The sequence below is a fragment of the Pseudopodoces humilis genome, chromosome 10 (genome assembly GCF_049639895.1).
Source record: "Pseudopodoces humilis isolate 2021_Gansu_Grassland_sample_001 chromosome 10, ASM4963989v1, whole genome shotgun sequence".
Taxonomy (NCBI): Eukaryota; Metazoa; Chordata; class Aves; order Passeriformes; family Paridae; genus Pseudopodoces; species Pseudopodoces humilis.
Genome location: NC_142209.1, coordinates 17987487 through 18005591, shown reverse-complemented (window position 1 = coordinate 18005591; position 18105 = coordinate 17987487). Strand labels below are relative to the sequence as shown.

General features: G+C 36.7%; 1 protein-coding gene across 8 annotated transcripts in view; it reads right to left on the bottom strand.

The window, feature by feature from the left end:
* The window catches only part of TTLL7 (tubulin tyrosine ligase like 7), a 66047-nt gene that overhangs the window by 47003 nt on the left and 939 nt on the right, over positions 1-18105 (bottom strand). For 7 of the 8 annotated variants that reach the window (XR_015773352.1, XM_088060516.1, XM_088060518.1 and 4 more), the window contains exon 2: positions 17345-17468. The exons of the other annotated variant lie outside the window; for it this stretch is intronic. The gene's annotated coding sequence lies outside the window, so the exon portion shown is untranslated. The remainder of the gene's footprint in view (positions 1-17344; positions 17469-18105) is intronic. 8 annotated transcript variants of the gene reach the window in all.

The window sequence follows — 18105 nt, the reverse complement described above, 5'->3', positions numbered from 1 at the left end:
TTTAAAATAGTATATTTATATATATATATATTATTTAAAATAGTTTATAGAGAGCACAAAGGATTTCTTCTACTACAGACAGCAAAAAGTTACAGCAAAGTCAAATTCAGCCATGATTTATGATGCCAAATATACGTGGTCATAAGACTGGACAAGATGTGCATTAACAAAATTACTAAACATTCCTTATAAATCCTTCCCTTTTTTTTTTTTTCTTTTCTGTGTGTGTACACACAACATAGGAGAGAGAGAGATAAGTATGTTCTGGACAGGTCACCCATCTTTTAAGAAAATATAAAAGCAGATACTTTGAGCTGCAAGATCTAACTTCCTTTCAAGACATTTACCCTTAATAGCCCAGTAATGCAAAAGGATAGAAAGAACAGTTTGTGAGTTTTTTATGACTGTCACAAATGTCCCAGGAGCCAAATTCTGCTTTGTAACAAGACAAATCTCCCTCAGGTCCATTTAGTGCCCCTGTGTATTTATCCATAAAGAACAGGAGATGTTTTATACACAGATACAATGTCAGACAGCACAGCAGTAACACCCAGCCATTTTGAAGTTTGAATGTTTTGGATGACATTATCTGAGAAGGTGGCCTGAAAGTCCTCGGGCCCACTGGCATACTAAAATTAGACACAGAGATGGGAAAGCAAAGCATTCGTTCTCCTTAAAACTGCTGTGAAGGAAAAGCAGTGCTGGGCACAGTGACTCACTGGCTATTTCATGGTATCTGTTTCTCAGGCTAAGAATACCACCAGAGTACAAGACATGTTTAGTTCCTGGGAATAATACTGAAGTACGTCTGTTAGCCAATTAAGGACTCCTATGAATGTGAAAAATGCCTGGCAGTTGTTTCTTTGCTGTACTGACTAAAAACTTCTAATAAATTCGGAAGAATGTTAAGAGGACTAACATTGCCCTGTGAGAAATGCCAGCCCCTTACTAATACAGCATAATTTACAATCTATGATATGCTAATAAAAAGTGAACAGCTCATAGAACTTTCATTCATTTTACACTCACAGGAAATTATCTGCCCAAAGTTACTATAATACACTGTATTCTGAAGGTGGACCATAATTTCCAAACTGCACCACACTGCTGAATTACTGCTTTTCTTTAGATAGACACTATCCTATTCATCTCAAAAGATTACTCTTTAGGGTCTAAATAGCATGTACCAACACTCAAGGTCCATGACCAATCAACTTTTAAGCACACATATATGAATTGATGGTAAAGATTTATGGCCACCTTTAGGGTATTCTAAAGATAATTAATAGATCAGCCATATGGAAAACAGAGTAATGGGGCTGTATTCTGTATTCAAACTTTAGGATTTTTACTTTTCAGAAGCACTATTCCATACCAATAAATTAAAGTTTATTCTGACCTAAGTTTGTGTATAGTAATTCAAAATTATTTTATAATGGCTTGACTTCTCTTCAGTAGCCCATCCTCAATCAACCACTTCACTGAAAACCAAAGCACAAGCAGTTCTAAAACATTATTTTTCTAAAATTTTTTTCATAGGATGAAGTCCTTCCCCTTTGTTCTTTTCCAAAGGGCAAATAAGGCCCGGTGAAATGGGACAGTCCCAGCTTTTCTTCCCACCATGTCAAGTGACAGATGAGAGACACTGCATTTCATCTGAGGGGATACATTACCCAGAGCAGTGAATTGCTGCTGTGAATTGTAGGTTAAGCCATGGGAGCACTAGACTTGCCCCTGTTTAGACCTCTCTGCTTTGTGCATCCCCAGTGCAGTAGCATAAGATGTTCCAATTTTAAAGCAAGAAAAGCTAACGCCACCCTGCTGAGGAAGCTGCAATCTTCCCAGGTAAACAGCAACTGCTCCTCTAACTGCCCTTTAGATGAACAACTCTCTAACCAGAGGAAAGGATCACCTGGCAGAGACAGGAATACACATCTCAGAGCAATACATGAAGGGCTGCTGCTGAGGGGAGGGAGCTGGAAGGAGGAGAGTGCAGCTGGACAGAGCACAGAGCACAGACAGGCAGTGCACAGGCCCTGGCAGCCACAAGCTCCTACATGTCTTTTAAAATTCTACAGAGAAGAAATCATCCCAAAGTTACTTTGCTCTCTGACCCAGGTCCTCCCCAGCACCTTCGTCTATCTCACATCTGATTTGTTATTATTGCCAGCCTTGTCTCAGGTCAGAGCACAGCTGAAGCAAAAGACTTGCAGCAGACTGCTCTGCAGGCAGCCTTTGCCGGTCACAGGCCAAAGCTGATTGCAGGACTCACCCAGATCGTGCACAGTAACAGCAGCAGCATTTTCAGGTTATGATTACATCAAATTCTGAGTCAGTTCTTATACCTGTGACAAGTTTTTGTTTATAAAAGAAGCGTAACCTATAACCCGTGTTCAGCTACAATAATGCAGAGGCATATCTCGCTAGTAATCTATCTACCTGAGCGACCTGTTTCTAAGAGATTGCTTTTAATAACATAGAAGAAAGCATTCTATTTTTGAACTGGGACTTCTGAAGCAAGTCAGCTGTCAGAAATCTCTGAATTCACTCTGAATTCACACTCAGGCAAAAAGGGATTGCAGTTCCTGCTGCATATGCCATTTCCCTCCTGAAAATCCTGATACACATAAATTGGTGAAGGTTTGTTGCTCAACCATACAGATTCAAGGGTAGCTGAACAAAAATGGTTAACATATAAATGGAGAAAGACTTGTGAAGAAGAAATGAGTGCATCTTCATCAGGTTAGCACGTTCTTATACAAAAAAGCACTTTGACTAAAAGTGCTCTACAAGAAAAAAAGAGATGAGATGTTATCTTTACAGTTGTCTGACAAAGCTGTGACTGTAGGAGAGATACATTGCACACAGCCCTGTCCTAGAAAGGCACAGAAGACAAAAACAAAAAAAAAGAAAAAAGAGAAAGAGATCTTTTTTCCTCCAGGGACTGGAGAGGCAGGATACTCTTGCTGGAGAGGGAAGTGTTGCACATGGACAGAGAACATAGCAGATGCTCAAGTCCATCTAAAGGAACAGTCTGAGCAAGATATGAGAGTGCCTTGATAAAGAGCAGGGGACAGTGGAAAGAAGTGGTTTCACAGTTAATAGAATTATTCTTTGACAAGTTGTAAAATATTCTAAAAACTCAAAAATTAGTAGTATTTTATGCTGTTATACAAATTAAGTGTATCATAATAAGTTACTAATTTGCCTGAAAAATATTCTTCTGGCCTAGATTATATGTAGGTATTTTTTAACAAATCCCTCTCTAATTTCCTTGGGTTTTTTTCTCCAGACTACTCACAAGTGACCTCTGCCTTTCATGAACCTTCACATCTTGATGCAATCTGGAAAGTTTTTAATCTCTAAATAGTAATTGTACGTCATTAGACCTCACCCCCTTTTTTTCTCCCCAAAAAGTAAGCATCCCAGAAAAAGGTTTAATTAATCAGATCAAAAATGAGCAGGGAGAGTCAAAAAATTCAAACTGAAAATAAGGTAGTGCAATTTGAGAATCTCTTCCAAATAAGTCAATGAGATTCTTCAACCTAGTTTGGATCATACCAGTAACTAAGAAACCATGACTCTGCACCCTAAGAAAAAGAGCCTAGATTGCACATGCACATTTAAAATTATTTAATCTGGTCTATTTAATCACTCAGAATGGTAGAATCACCTGCTACCAAATGTTCCATGTTCTACACATCACTCAGTATACTGTATGTAATGAAAACTCCCTTCCTTGTAAGCAATTGTGCCACTACAGGTGCTCAGTGCTCCATGGGTTATACAAGTGCTTAACTTTACATACATGAACAGAAAACAAGACTTCAGATCTTAAGCCATGGTATATATGACAAGACCTCTCAAAGACAGCTAACATCCTACATACCTAGGTGAAAGGCTACAAAAATGGATTGTCAGGGTAATTTCCTGATTTTTTGGTACCCATTCATCAACAGGGGAATCTTTTAGAAAAGATTTTCAAATTAGCAGACTGCTTTCCTCTGAGCCCATTAGTGCAATTTACTCAGTGCTGTCACAAGTGTCTGGAAATGCAGAGAAGATGGAAGGAAACCCACAAAGTTCCTGACCTAAGGAGCTTTCACCATGAAATGGAGACACACTGGAGATAGTTACAGAACTGGACAGGTGACCACAGGGATGGAAGGACAATGTCACAGTGCTGCAATACCCACTCTTCACGTAGCTGGAAAATTAAATTAACAAAAATTTCACAAAAACAGGAAAAAGAAAGATGTGAACATAGTCTTCAGGGCATTGACCTAGCAAACATCTGAGCTCTGGGTTTTTTTTCAATCCAACATTTAAGTCAATTACCCTTAGTGTGGAAGTCTGGACACACCATGGTGAGGGGTGTGCTATTTATTACAGCTGTGCAAACCTGTAATCTACTGTTGATCTGGAATTAAGATATAAAATGCAGATTCAAAATGAGATTAAGAAATCAGCAGAAATTATTATACAGAAAAATGTCTTTTTCAGTACCATGATAAGCAAGATAATAACAACTTTCAGTAATGAAACTGCAGAACTAAACACTTCCTGCCCTTTCATGACTTTTTTTAATATATGGCCTTAAAAAATGTATGTTGAAGTGTTCCTGCTACAAACAAGCAAAGCAACAAGTTTTATTGTTACATGTTCAAAGAACAATTTGAAGGCAAGTTCTCACTCTTAAAGAGAAATTCTATATGCAAAAAGTAATCTTCATTTTGAGGCTTGATATGTCAAAGTGACAAGTTTGTTTTTAAAAGGCTATAAAATGCAAGCTTAAAATTGCATGTACTTAGGATTTGGTTTAAAATATTCTGAAGTCAAACGAAGTCTATTAATTCAAACATCCTCCATTCCCACCATCAGAGATGAGATGTTATACAGCAGTTCCTTCAGATAAAGAGAATGTACAGAGTTCTCAGGTGTTTGATTTGCTAAATGGACAAATACAAGCTACAAAGGAATACAAAGATCATAATTTACACAACTTTTTTCTGAATCATGCAGTTCTGTAAAACAACTCTCTGAAATAGTTTATCTGAATGGCCAGCAATTCCAAAGCTTCCAACATCTCCCTAAGCCACCAAAGCAAACAACCAAGCCAAGCTATAGTGTGTTATCTTAAATGGCTGGAGTCTGGCCAGGAGATGACCCTTCAGTGCCTGCTCCAAGGCTCAGCAGCACACAGTGCCACAGAGCCCTGGGAGCTTTGCAGTGTTAGTTCACAGGAGATATTACTTGGGTCTTCTCCTGACTTTGCACTTCACCTCTTTGGATCAAAATTTTTCACTGTTTAATATCATAAAACATCTATGAAATGATAAGTGTAGAGTCCCTGATGCAGAAAACAGGAAATGGATTAGAAGCTGTTAAAATGGTGGAAGTTTCACATCACAGTTTCACAGGTATTAATCACTTCCTACTCACAAAATACAGAAACCATAACAGAGCACAGAAGCAATTTATTTTATTTTCAGTGTTGTCTTGAAATAATATTGCTTCTTTTTGCATTCATCCATTTTCCGAAATTAAACCTCTAGACATTCACCAAATTTAAATCAATGTCAAATCTTTCAAATTTGAAGATTTATTTTCTGTTTAAAAAATTACCTCCAAAGTGACTTTCATAGCAGAGCACACAATGTGACTATCTGTTAGCTAATTCTCACCCTTCAAAAGCCCTTTCTAATGTGATAACATATTTCAGACTGTTAGCAAATGGAGTACTGTAGAGGTTCATAGTTATAGTTTGAATATGGAACAAAGGCCATCAAAGAAAATGAGACCAAATTAGAAAACTACAGTAAAAGGTCAAGGTTTGAATCTTTTACTTGTTCAGTACAACATGGAAAATATATTAATTGAAAAGGCAAGAGAAAAGAATCTGCATGACTTAGAAATCAATAATTCAAAAATGAAATGCTGTGAATTTTAAATAAACATTATTTAGCATTCATAATGGCAAGGAAAAATATTGATGAAACATCTCAAACAAGCACGTGTAACAATGCTTTTATGCAGTAAAATCTAAATTTCAGAAAATACATATTTCTGTCACTTGCTGCTAAAAATATATCAGCTTTCATGTTCTACTCTCTGCCAGCAAAAAGCAGAGACAATGAACAGATCTTGTACTACTTCACTAAGTGTCAATAACACCATAAATCTGACAGCAGGACATTTCACTGACTCTGGAACATAAAGTATTCCTATCCCCCAATCAAAGTAAGTTCCACTGAAAACTGCTGAATGGAAGCCAATCTCTATTTATTATAGAACCATTATATACAACCAATTTTTAATATATTACATATATACATACAATATATATGGAATGGATTTATAGAAATCTATTATATTATATACAACCATTCTACCTTCATTTAAAACAGCACTGGTGTGCTGTAGGCATTTCCAGAGAAGAAACACACACCATTAGAGCTGCAGCCACAGCAGCTGTGCAAGCGAGAGCTGAGCGGCCGGATACCCACAGCCACAGGAGGGCTGGGTGCACATCACCTCAAATGAAGCATTCCCTTGAACCAAACGGCACAAGGACATTTGTTTGCTTTGTCTTGAGGACCAAGTGCAGGAAGCCACGCTCATTGATGGACTGACACATGCTAAGGGCCCACACTCTGTGGTGAGGCAGCCATGGCCTCTAATAAATGAAACAGATATGATAATATCATATGAGAATATGAGAATATGATAATAATGATTCTGTGTTATAGTAATATTGAGGTGTGACATTAGAATTGTTGGGTTGGTGGGGGAGAGGTAAACAAGAGAGAGTTGAAGAAGAATTTGAGTTGTGGCACCTGTGGGACCATGTCTGCTCTGCTTTTGACTTCGCAGTGTGCCATCCATGCTCTTCATTACAGCATGTCAACACACACCAACAGCTATCACAGGGTGCTTTAAATTGTGTACACCACACATTAATCACTGCTGGAATTATACTACTCCTTTCTTTTTATATTATTCACTTCTCAAAAGATTTATTTCTCTAGTAAGAGCTAGAGGCCTTAGGGATCTACAAGATAGGACAATTTAACATTTTACATATATCAGCAGAGCTGTCTTAGCATAAAAAAGCACTAATCCTTTAATGAAGCTGATATGTTTGCAGTGATTCATCATATTATAAATAGACCTTGGGGAGAGATTTGCTAAGGATCTTGGGGAAGAAAAGAGAAAAAGATATCTTTAGACCATTCCCCCTCACACATCAAATTCTCCTTCCCTTGCTTCAAGCTGGCAGCATTGATTTAGTGTGAAAAAAACCTCAAGCTCAGGAACACAAGAACACAAATATGGTTAAGTTAATTTCTACAGAGTTCTGTGTATCACAAGAGCCACACTTCAGCCCTGCATTGGTCTGCCTCATTTCATCTCATATTTTACAAGCCTGCAATTCATAAATTCATTTCAGCATCACTAGACATGGGCTGCAGGCTTCACACAGCTCATGACAACTCTGATTGAAGATTACGTCATCCTAATTCACATGCTGCCACATAACATTGTTTTCTAGTTTAACAACAAGGGTGACACTCCCACATTAGTCTGAAATTTTAAATTGGCAGACATCAGCCTGTAGTTTCAACACCTGATGTGCAAATGTTACATGTAGACAATAATTAGGTCTTGAGTAAGTCACCAAAAAGAAGTTTCCTGCAATCACAAGAAACATTTATTCAAAGGCTTCTTGAGCATGAACGTACAAGAAAGATGTCCTTACATGATCACCAAATTCTTTAGCACGTTATCCTGACATTACCAACTATGAAACCATTTGCTCAGCTCCAATGGCAACGCTTGTATGCTTGTATGAGTGTTGTTAGACCTCTAACATTCCAGTGACTGTCATATACTTCTACTCTGTAAAGAACAAATGACAGTCAGAAATATTCACAGCTGGCCTACAATATCACTGAGACTACTGCAGCCAACACTGTGCTAGTAAGAATTTTCAAATAGCTGATAAATTAACCAGAAACCTCAGCAGCTAAAAAACATTTCACAAAGACATGCTTTCCTCCCCACAGCTTAGTCCTTGGGGTTCAGTGGGGTACCACTGATTTGAAAATATTTTTGCACATGAAAACAGGAGAGCATCAAACAGTTTCAAAAGGATGTGAGCCCTCAGAAGCTTCTTTAAATGAATTGACCTGATTTATAGAAATTCCCTTCAAAGGCTGGATTGGCTCCAAGCCCTCTCTGTCATGGTATTTTATCCATTGTAGGGGATCTAAATGGAGCCACTGTCCTCATCGGTAGTGAGATGAGACTCCATTATCCTACAATAGGAATATTTTGGCAAATACTGCTCACCTGTAGAGAAATACAGCATGTAGTCACAAAGCCTAGAATAAAATGTCTTGAATATTGATCCTAAACTGGATACTTTGAATACACAAAGTAAGAGAGAAAAGTGAAGTGCACCATACTTTATACGCACAGCTTTAATTTTTATTTAAAACATGAGACAAGCCTAAAAAAAGTAATTTAATTTTCTGGGATTTGCTTGAACTCATAGGATCAGGATAATGTACTTTCTGAATGATAAGTACAGCATTACAGAGGTAACACTGTAGTATTCAGTAATTTATTGAGTAATCATGTGCCATCTCTGAGCTGCAGAGCCCATACTGACAACAGCAGCAGAGCTTTTTAATGTAGTTTAAAATAATTCCAAAATTTGAGGAGATAACTGCCCTAAGTATGACTATTCCTACATTGTTTTAATCACAGCAGAATCACAGAAGCAGTATTCCAAATGTGGAACAATATCACAGTTAGTCCTGTCCTCATCCATCTTGGTCAAGTTCCAAAAGGCTACACTTAAAAGTAAGTGGTTCTGGTGTGTTTGTCTTTTTTTCTTCTTCTTTTTTCTTTTTTTTCTTTTTTTGTTTTTTTTTGTTAAATAAAAAGAAAAAAGAAAAGTGTTGATTAAGATGAAAAGATAAGAGCTAAACTTGAAAAGTATTCTGAAATAAAAGTCCTCAACCAGAGGCTGGAGCAGTGAGATATTCCATTAATTTAGCAAGGTTCAATTTTTTTCCATTGCTTTAATCTTATATTTCTTAAAGGTGCATTCATAATGAAAAAGAAATGCATATCTTGCATAGTCAAATGCACCCTGGCTGCAAAGTTAACTGCTTTTCAAATACTCAAAAGAAACAAATACATTAATTTCTTATTATGTTATAGCAACATACATCACTGCCAGCCAAAATAAAACATGACTGGGAACTGAGCCACATACTTTTTTTTTTTTTTTTTCATTTAATCATATTAACCTAGGCAGAAATTATGACATTTATTCTGTTGTGCTTCTGACTCTCTCAGACATATCATACTCTTCACACTATAGAAGAATATTTGTAGCCAGAGAGTAGCATATTTGCCTTATAACCACAGATAAGGAAAAAAGGAAATGCATCAGCGTAAAAGGCATTATTAAATCTAAAGATATGGAAAAATTATAACACACCTAATAACCAAAACAATAAATCTTTCAGAAAAGCTTCATTTAAAGTGTCAATACAAATGAGAATGGAGGAGATCTCAACTGACATAGCAAATAGGAAAAAAAAAGGAGAATAAACTGGCATTCATAGTTTGCTATTGGTGCAGGACTCTAAATATTTCTTCACAAACGTGAAACTTCTCCCCAATTTTTTAGCTCCTTTGGTTGCTCAAAGGAAGAAAAAGCTTTCTTCAGGAAATTTCCCAGTTCCATAATTCTGAAAATACATACAAAAATTACAGATTTTTTCTCAAGTCTATAGTGTAAATGAGATCAACCATACAGGATTTTCTCTGTAACCTAGTGAAGTAAATATAGATATTTCTATTGACTTTTCTGGACTTCAGATCATGATGTTTCAGTTCCAGGATGGACTTGCTGATGACAAAATTCAGAATTATAATTAAGACTCTGGTCTTATCCACATCAAAACTAGAGTCTGTTTAAACCAAACTTTCATCACTGTAGATTACAGCTCAGGCTTACTGAGTTGCCTCCAAATTTCTCTCTTTCTTGACAAAGATTACAAGCTTCAAGTATCACTTTCAGAATTGCTTGGCTGTCTAGAGGCAGGACTTTGTATTACACAGCTCGTGCAGGATTCACATGTTTAGATACAGAGATTACTGTGCAGGTGATATATAGGTATCACTGCCACAGAAAATGCTTCATGCTGCTCTCCACAGAGCAACTGGACAATTTTGTCCGACTAACAGTTCACAATTTACTGCATTCAGTGGATGCTCCTGAATCTAGTTCTCTATTAAAAGAAAAGATAAACCACAAGCTCAAGGATGGATGAGAAAAAGCATAAAAATCAAGAAAAGGAACAAGAATTCTGGAAAAATAATTCATTGCAAAATATATGTGGTGGACAGAACGCATGAGCATTCAAACTGAAGGCAATAAATTTCAATTAACATAGTCTGCAGTAGAGTGTCATAGTGAAAAATATACACAAACAAAAAATCACAAACAAATAAAACCTTTGCAGCAGCATGTGGCAGGGTGATATGCCAAATTCTTCTGCATACAATTACTGATAGTGCAAAGCATTTATTTATCGTGGATTTAGCTGACAAGATCACATTGCAGAATACATAGTCATACCTCCCAGCGATACAGAAACAGATTTTAAGTAAGTCTGGAGTAGAAGTAGCAAAATCACTTACCGTTAGTGTTGCATTGCTACATTGAAACTATCTGAAGTGTCAGCCCCCTGGAAACAGGTTTTTCTATCAATAATTTACAGCTGATACAGTTTCAGGCAGTAATACACCAGGGGAAGAACGGCTGAAGCAGCAGCAGCTCCTTCCCATTTAGCCAGTCTCGAACTTTTTAGATGTCTTTCTTAACCCTTTCTAGGTATTTTCTCCCTGTGTTTTAGGTGGCAAGACAAAGGCACAATATATGCTATAAGAAAAGAATGCATTTTTTCCCACTTTACTTAGTGACAAGAGATGTGGAAAGAAAATCAGTAGGATTTAGTCATAACAATAAGCTAACAAAAAGTAAAATCTAAAAACGGAAAATGACTCAGTGACTGGAAAAATATATAACAGGGATATGAGATACTGTAACCCAGAAAACAGTTTCTCCAAACGTAGAATTAAGAGGTTAAAGTCACAATAACACAAGACACTGGTAGAGAAGAAAGCTAAAGTTAATAATTTGCAACAAGAAAAAAGATTCTCATTCTCTTCCAGGCTTGGACCAATGAGATCTGAGCTTTGAAATCAAACCTATCTGATTTCAGTGAAGCCAGCATTATAGTCTTATAGATCAATTTTTAAACCAAATTAGATACTAAGTGTAGTAATGGAAAGAGAAAAGGTACGTTCCTTACTGGAATAGCTGTTTCTGTAGTACTCTGAAACCATTCATATTCCTCAAGTGAGGTTGTTTTCTTTTACAATGTCAATTTATACCAATAAGAAATTGTTTTCTGACATCGCTTCAAAAGATGGTTTTTCTTTGTCATACTATTCTTTTACATTAAGAAAAGATTGCTCTGATTTGACAGCTCAGTACATTTTAATGGACTGTGGACCACAAAGGATATCTGACAATATAAGGTTTGGAAAGTTCCTTTGTTCAAATGGATTACTCCTCCCACACACACACAGACACACACAAAAAAAAAAAAAAAAAAAAAAAAAAAACACCAAAAAAGAACAACCATGGAAGAAAACTGGAGATAAAAAGTGTGCTCTCTTTCTTTTGCATTAGTTTTATAGGAGCCAGGCTCATCAGATGCGCCAGACAAGACTGCACTACTACTGCCATACCTATCCTACAAGGATGTGATACCTTAAATTTTAGCTTTCATATTTTTCCAGATTCTGTCCTGCATTAGTTTATAACTCTGAACTTCATATGAAGTGTTAGCAAGTTCTCCTCACAGTTTAGTTAGACAAAACAATTCTTTTCCAGCCCGAGAACCAAGGACACCATTGCAGCTTCAGGCCCCAAAATTATAAACAGCGAATTGAGGAGGGAAATCTGTGAGGATGGGACTTCATAACCTGAAGCTGTAATTGGACAATTAACCCCAATATGTAAATGGGCCAAAGCTTATAAAAGTATGAAAACTTGTGACCCATCATCCATGCTGGGTGTAGCCACGGTTGGGCTCTTGTACTACCCAAGGTGTAGCCTTTGAAGACCTTTATAATAAATACCTACTTTATTCCTTTAACACTTCTAGCCTCTGTTCTAGGTAGCCTCTCAAGGCATCACATGAAGTATTATGGATAGATTCTAGTGAGATGGGAAAGGACATTTTCACATAAACTGTTGGTAGTTCTTCTAGCACAAATGCCAGCCTTTGGAAATCAACTGCAGGTAGGCCCTATCTGGGGAGCAGAACGTGCAAAGGTTACAATGTATGCAAAACACATTTCCCTTTACTTTTTACCCTCTTAGTTTGCAAATGGTAAGAGCAGAAGCTCTCTCTGAACAACAGAGAATGTCTGTCCTGCTTGTCCATTCAAGAGAAGGATTAAGGCCTCTACTTCAGTCATGATTAGCCAGGTACATCTTCCAAAATTGAATAAATTACTTCAGGGACTTCAAAACAGTAGCAAATTATAGGATGAAACTTAATGAGACCAACTTAGATACAATTTCATGTGGAAGAATAGAACAGGGAGTGAAATCTGGACATCTCTCCTGAAGTCCCTTCCTACAGATGACTTTTCCCTATAGCTCCTCATACTGTCTTGGTTCCAGGTGTCTTAGAGCCAGCTGTTGTAGTGACCCTGCTGCAACTGTACCACTAATCTACTATGCTCAAACAACTGGAACTCTATTATGTATACATATCCTATGACTGAGACTTTTTTTTTATCAATGAAACTAAACGATGTGTTGGCCATCTGTGTCAGACCTTCCTTAAACACATGTTCACAAGAATATATCTTCTTTTTTATTTTAATTTATAATAAATTTTATTTCATTTTCTCATAAAATATCAAAGACTTGCTTCCTATATATGTTTGTTTTTCTGAGTGTGGCGTTTGGCAAAAAGGCCACAATGTCCTTTCATTTTCTCTCCATACCTAGAGGCAACAGAACAAAGTAATATATAGGCTTTTTTAATTGACTGCTCAAGGTCATTAACTGCATAATTTCTCAACCAGTGTCCAGACTTTCAAATCTAACTCTGTATTGTTCCCTTACTAGTCTTCTGTTTCTCCACTTGTGGATGCTCCTCTGGGTCAATATGTGTCACTGTCTAAGCTGAGTTGCCAAGTAAGCACCACACCTCCACTCACTCCCTTGCCCACCACCTTAATCTCCCAGGATGGGTGAGAGAATTAGAATTAAAGTAAGAAAAGTCATGGGTTGAGATAAAGATAGTTTTCTAGGGAAAGCAAGAGCTGCATGCACAGGAAAAGTAAACAAGGAATTCATGAACCACTTCCCATGGGAAGACAGGCATTCAACCATCCCCAGGAAACCACAGCTACATCATGAGTAACAGTTTGGGAAGACAAAAGACAACACTCCAAACATCCCCCACTTCCTCCTTCTTCACCCCTCTTTATCTGCCAAGCATGATGTCATATGCTATGGGATACCCCTTTGGTGGGTTGGGATTTGCTGTCCCAGCTGTGTCCCCTCTCAATTTCCCATGCATCCCCAGTCTCCTTGCCAGCATGGCAGCACAAGAGGCAGAAAAGGCCTTGGCTTTATGTAAGCTCTGCTTAGCGATAACAAAAACATCTCTTATCAACATGGTTTTCAGCACAAATGCAAAATGTAGCCCCAAACTATGTATAGTGAAGAAAATTAACATTTCCCCAGACAAACCCAACACAATATCCTAGAGGATTCCCAATTCTATGAACTGGAAACAGATTTGGCTTGAAACAGCACTGATTCCTCTATCTCCCTGCTTTATTTTATTCACTGGATATCTCCTTTCCATCCTCAGAAACATTTTCAGTAAATGCTCCCATTTTTAAGTGGCTTAAAATGTACCAAAATCATGTTCTCAGATAATTCTTGCTCATTTTTAGAAAAAAAACCCAAACCTTTTTATTCAAATTAATGCCTAATTGTTAAAGCTCACTAGTAATTTATAGTCTTTCAAAGACTTCAATATGACATAAAAAATTAGGAAAATATTATATCCTTCTAAAACCCCCATGAAATAAAATGTAATTCAAAGGGTGGTTTTTCCTGGGTGAGTAAATTGCACATCCTTGAGATTCCTTTCACCAATAATTCATATGAAGTGTTTTTGCATGTTTCTCCCACCTTTCACACCACCAAGAAAAGCTTGGAAGAATAAAACACTATTACAAATTCACAGAAATTTCATGTTCAATGAACACTAAACACTTGACAACCACCCACAAAAGCGTAGAAAGCACAGTCTCCTATCACACAGCTCTATTCTTTATTTTTGAAGAAAGGTTCACTGTGAGCAAGCAGGTAAGAGTGATTTCCCCATCAAACATCACAATATTCTGTCCTGTCAGTCCACTTGTTTTTTGTGATCATAATCAGTATCACGATCTTCACCTGCAACAATTCATTATTAAGCAACTGATTTAATTTTCTCATGCTGTATTCTAGTGTTTCCACTGCACCCTATAGGGATATAACTGTGTTTGCTTTCAAGTGCTAAAAATAAAATAAACACATGTCAACCCAAGGACAAAGTTGAAAGGAAACATACTTTAATGTAACCAAAGAAGAATATATTTAGCATTTTGCTGCTAAGCAAGGATGGAAATAAACATGTCAACACATTGCTGTGTCTAACTGTGCAACCCACACCCTACTCAACTCTTTCTGCACCATTTATTATATATGAAAAGTGGATTTAGTCTTCACTTCTTTCTTCTGAAGTGTGACTGTTAGTACTCTGTTACTACTGCTGGCCACAAAGGGCTCCTGAACTGCAGTGTAAAGCACTTCCATCCTTTTAGGCAGTCAGTTTTTCTATCAATTAACAGTAATGTAGCCATCCAAGGTGCATTTGGACAGTGGTGCATATTAAACTTCAATTTGGAATCCTTCCAAAACCAAATACAAGCGTAAGTGGGAAGTGGCATGACATTCACTCCACTCCAGAAAGTGAAAAGTGATCCCTAAATCAGAATATTTTCTTTTGTCTTTCTTTCATTATTATTGTTAATTTGGGCTCTCCATAAAGTACTTCCTCTGTCCCCAGAAATAAATGCTCATAAAAACCCCATGCAATTATATTTTTTTAATATTGCCTTTGAAACAATGTAGATCTACATTTTAACATTTTCAATTATCAGAACTTTAATTTTTAATGCTGGGAAAACAAACAGTACAATTGTATGCAGTGGTCTTCATTTTGGAGATCCTATATTCTGATTAAAGCTGATATTGAAAGCAAGAACCATTATGTCTGCTTTACTTAACCTTTCAAAACACAAAGCCAAACATTTATTCTAATACGTTTGAGTTTGTTTCCTGGCATATGGAATTCAAGGCAGAGCAAAAATTTTGGTAAATGAGTATAAATTAATGTGGTAAAATTATGAAAGTATATTGTACAGCTGTATGAACACTTCAGAGAGAAGGCAAGGATGAAAACTGGGAAATGCTCTTAGCAAAAAGCTATTACTTTAACCCCTACAGAACCTGCAGGTTCTTGCCTTCACTGATAAGAACAAGAGGATTCAGTAGACTGGGGCACTATGGAATCTCCTGGTGTGAAAGATTCTGGCTCCAAGGGGTTACAACCCTGGAACAGGAACATTTACTCTAATGCCCACCAGGTTTCAAAGGCTGACTCCTTAAGAATGTCACCTCTTTTGTCACATATCTATTCAATTGCAAATGATTCTTTTACCCATCGGTGTAGTAGACATCAGCAAATTCCAAATTTAAAATACACTAATATTTTAAATATTAATGTTAAAAAGGTTCAGTGGTTCTGGTAAACTTTCCAGGAAGCTCATAAAGTCTGCAAAAGGAGTAGTTGCAAAGTATCGTTCTGGCAGGACTTTAGGTAAGCATTAATGGAGCTCTAAAGAGCTCCTTGTGCTTAATAAGGGCCATTTGACTTCCATCAGTAGGATTCAAATGGCCCCAATTAACTTCTAGGTATGTAGAAAATAAAAATTAATCGAGGGCTAAGTATTCTGAAGTTCACAAGGGAAAAACAAAATCCAGCTAATATGCTCCAATATGAATGCTGTGATACTTGCAGTGAAATTTCTTAGCTTTGAAATTTGTATGCACCTTTCCAAATAAAATGAACTCCCTCTTTTAGGCAAATCCAAACTATTCCTTTGTCACTCAGATCATTGTAGAGTCACTGTGTCAATTATGGATGATGGAAATACCTCATCCAAAAGAAAAAGACTGGCAAGCATTCATCTTTTTTGTCATGGACTGATACAAGGCCTATCAAAAAAAATTCAGTGTCTTCATGACTTAGGATTGCCCCAAAAGCCACAACACTTCAAGGCAGTAATAATACTTGGAATTTTCTGAACATTTGTGGAAACATACAGAAGTGAGAAATTAGCATTGCTGGTTTCTACAATCTTAGCACAAAATTTTAAAAACATTAGTAACTCATATCAAAAAAATTATCTTGAAACATGCTGCCATGTGCATTTTTGAAGACGGGAGCTTTGCAAAAATAGATGCAAGGTAGTTTGGAAGATGTTATCCATTTCTCTATTTCAGACATTCACATTTCATTTCAATTTCTTGTTTCCTAAGGATATACATACTTAGATTAATGCATTCTCAATTAGTATGAGCCATCTGCAAGTATCTAGTGAATGTAAAAATACTCCTTAACACAACATTAAAATAGAGGCAAAAGAAAAATGAAAAAAGAAAAAGTGCAGAACATTAGAAGATGTGGAGAAATTTGCCATATGTATCCTGCAGAGACTTTTAAAATTTAAAATAAATATCCATGGATGGAGAAGAAATATCAAGAAATGGATGCTTCAGTCATTCTTGATGTTGACAACTCAGAGCAAATATATTCAGCAGTTAGCATCAGTCTGCCACATTTCACCTTCAAAATTCTATTTATGGCTTTCATAACCAACATACAGCATTAGAAACATCTTAGAGAAAAATCCTAACTATACAAAAAACTGCAAGATGCCTTTGTGTCTAACTGCTTGTTGATCAATTAATCTCCTCGTTCTTCACTTGTCCACAATTAAATCTATGCTGCCAATTTACCACTATCAGCTTTGGAAGAACATGGGAACAAATTTGATTGCAAACCTGAGCTCCAGATTACTAAAATTACTGTTAGATTACTGGAATAATTACCTAATAACTGCTGACAGGCTTGATCTCCTGGCCTCTTCTAACACTCCAAAAGTGCTGGGCAGATCCTTTTAGAAATATGTGGAATGTATCCAAACCATGAGAAATCTAAAATAGGGGCATTTTTCTAAAAAAAAAAATTAATAAAATTAAAAAGTGACAACTATTTTCCTAGATTTTCTCACATAATATGGCAAATACCTGCAGGTAAAAACATATTTTGTCATTATAATAGAAGTCACATATTCTGTATTAAATAGCTCATGTAGCTTTCTGAAGCTTTGTAACATTTTTCTCCAGAGAATCTTGCTTCAGAAGTAATAGTTCCATATGTTATCACAGACATTATATTTACTCACCACATAGGAAAACCGCTGGCAAAACACCTGCTTCTCTAATTTTTTTGTTTGTTTGTTTGAACTATCATTGACACATCTTATTTCTACTAAAACCCCTATCACAGCACTTAAAACAGAGGTAAAAGCTTCTACAGATGCCAAGTCACTTTGGATTTTGAGACACTCTGCAGTATTTGGGGGACAATCAATTTTCACAGTGAAAAGTACTTCTAATCATTTCTGTGTGGAAAGAACCAGCAGGATTTCTCTGAATATTATTTAGAAAGGTACTAACACACTGGTTAATTAATGAGGGATTTAGACAGAAAAGTATATTGAACTAGGGGTGGGTGGGATGTGTGTTTCTGGTTGGTTTAGAGGGGGTTTAAGAAGGAATAAAATCTAATTTTGGTACTCAAACTGCAA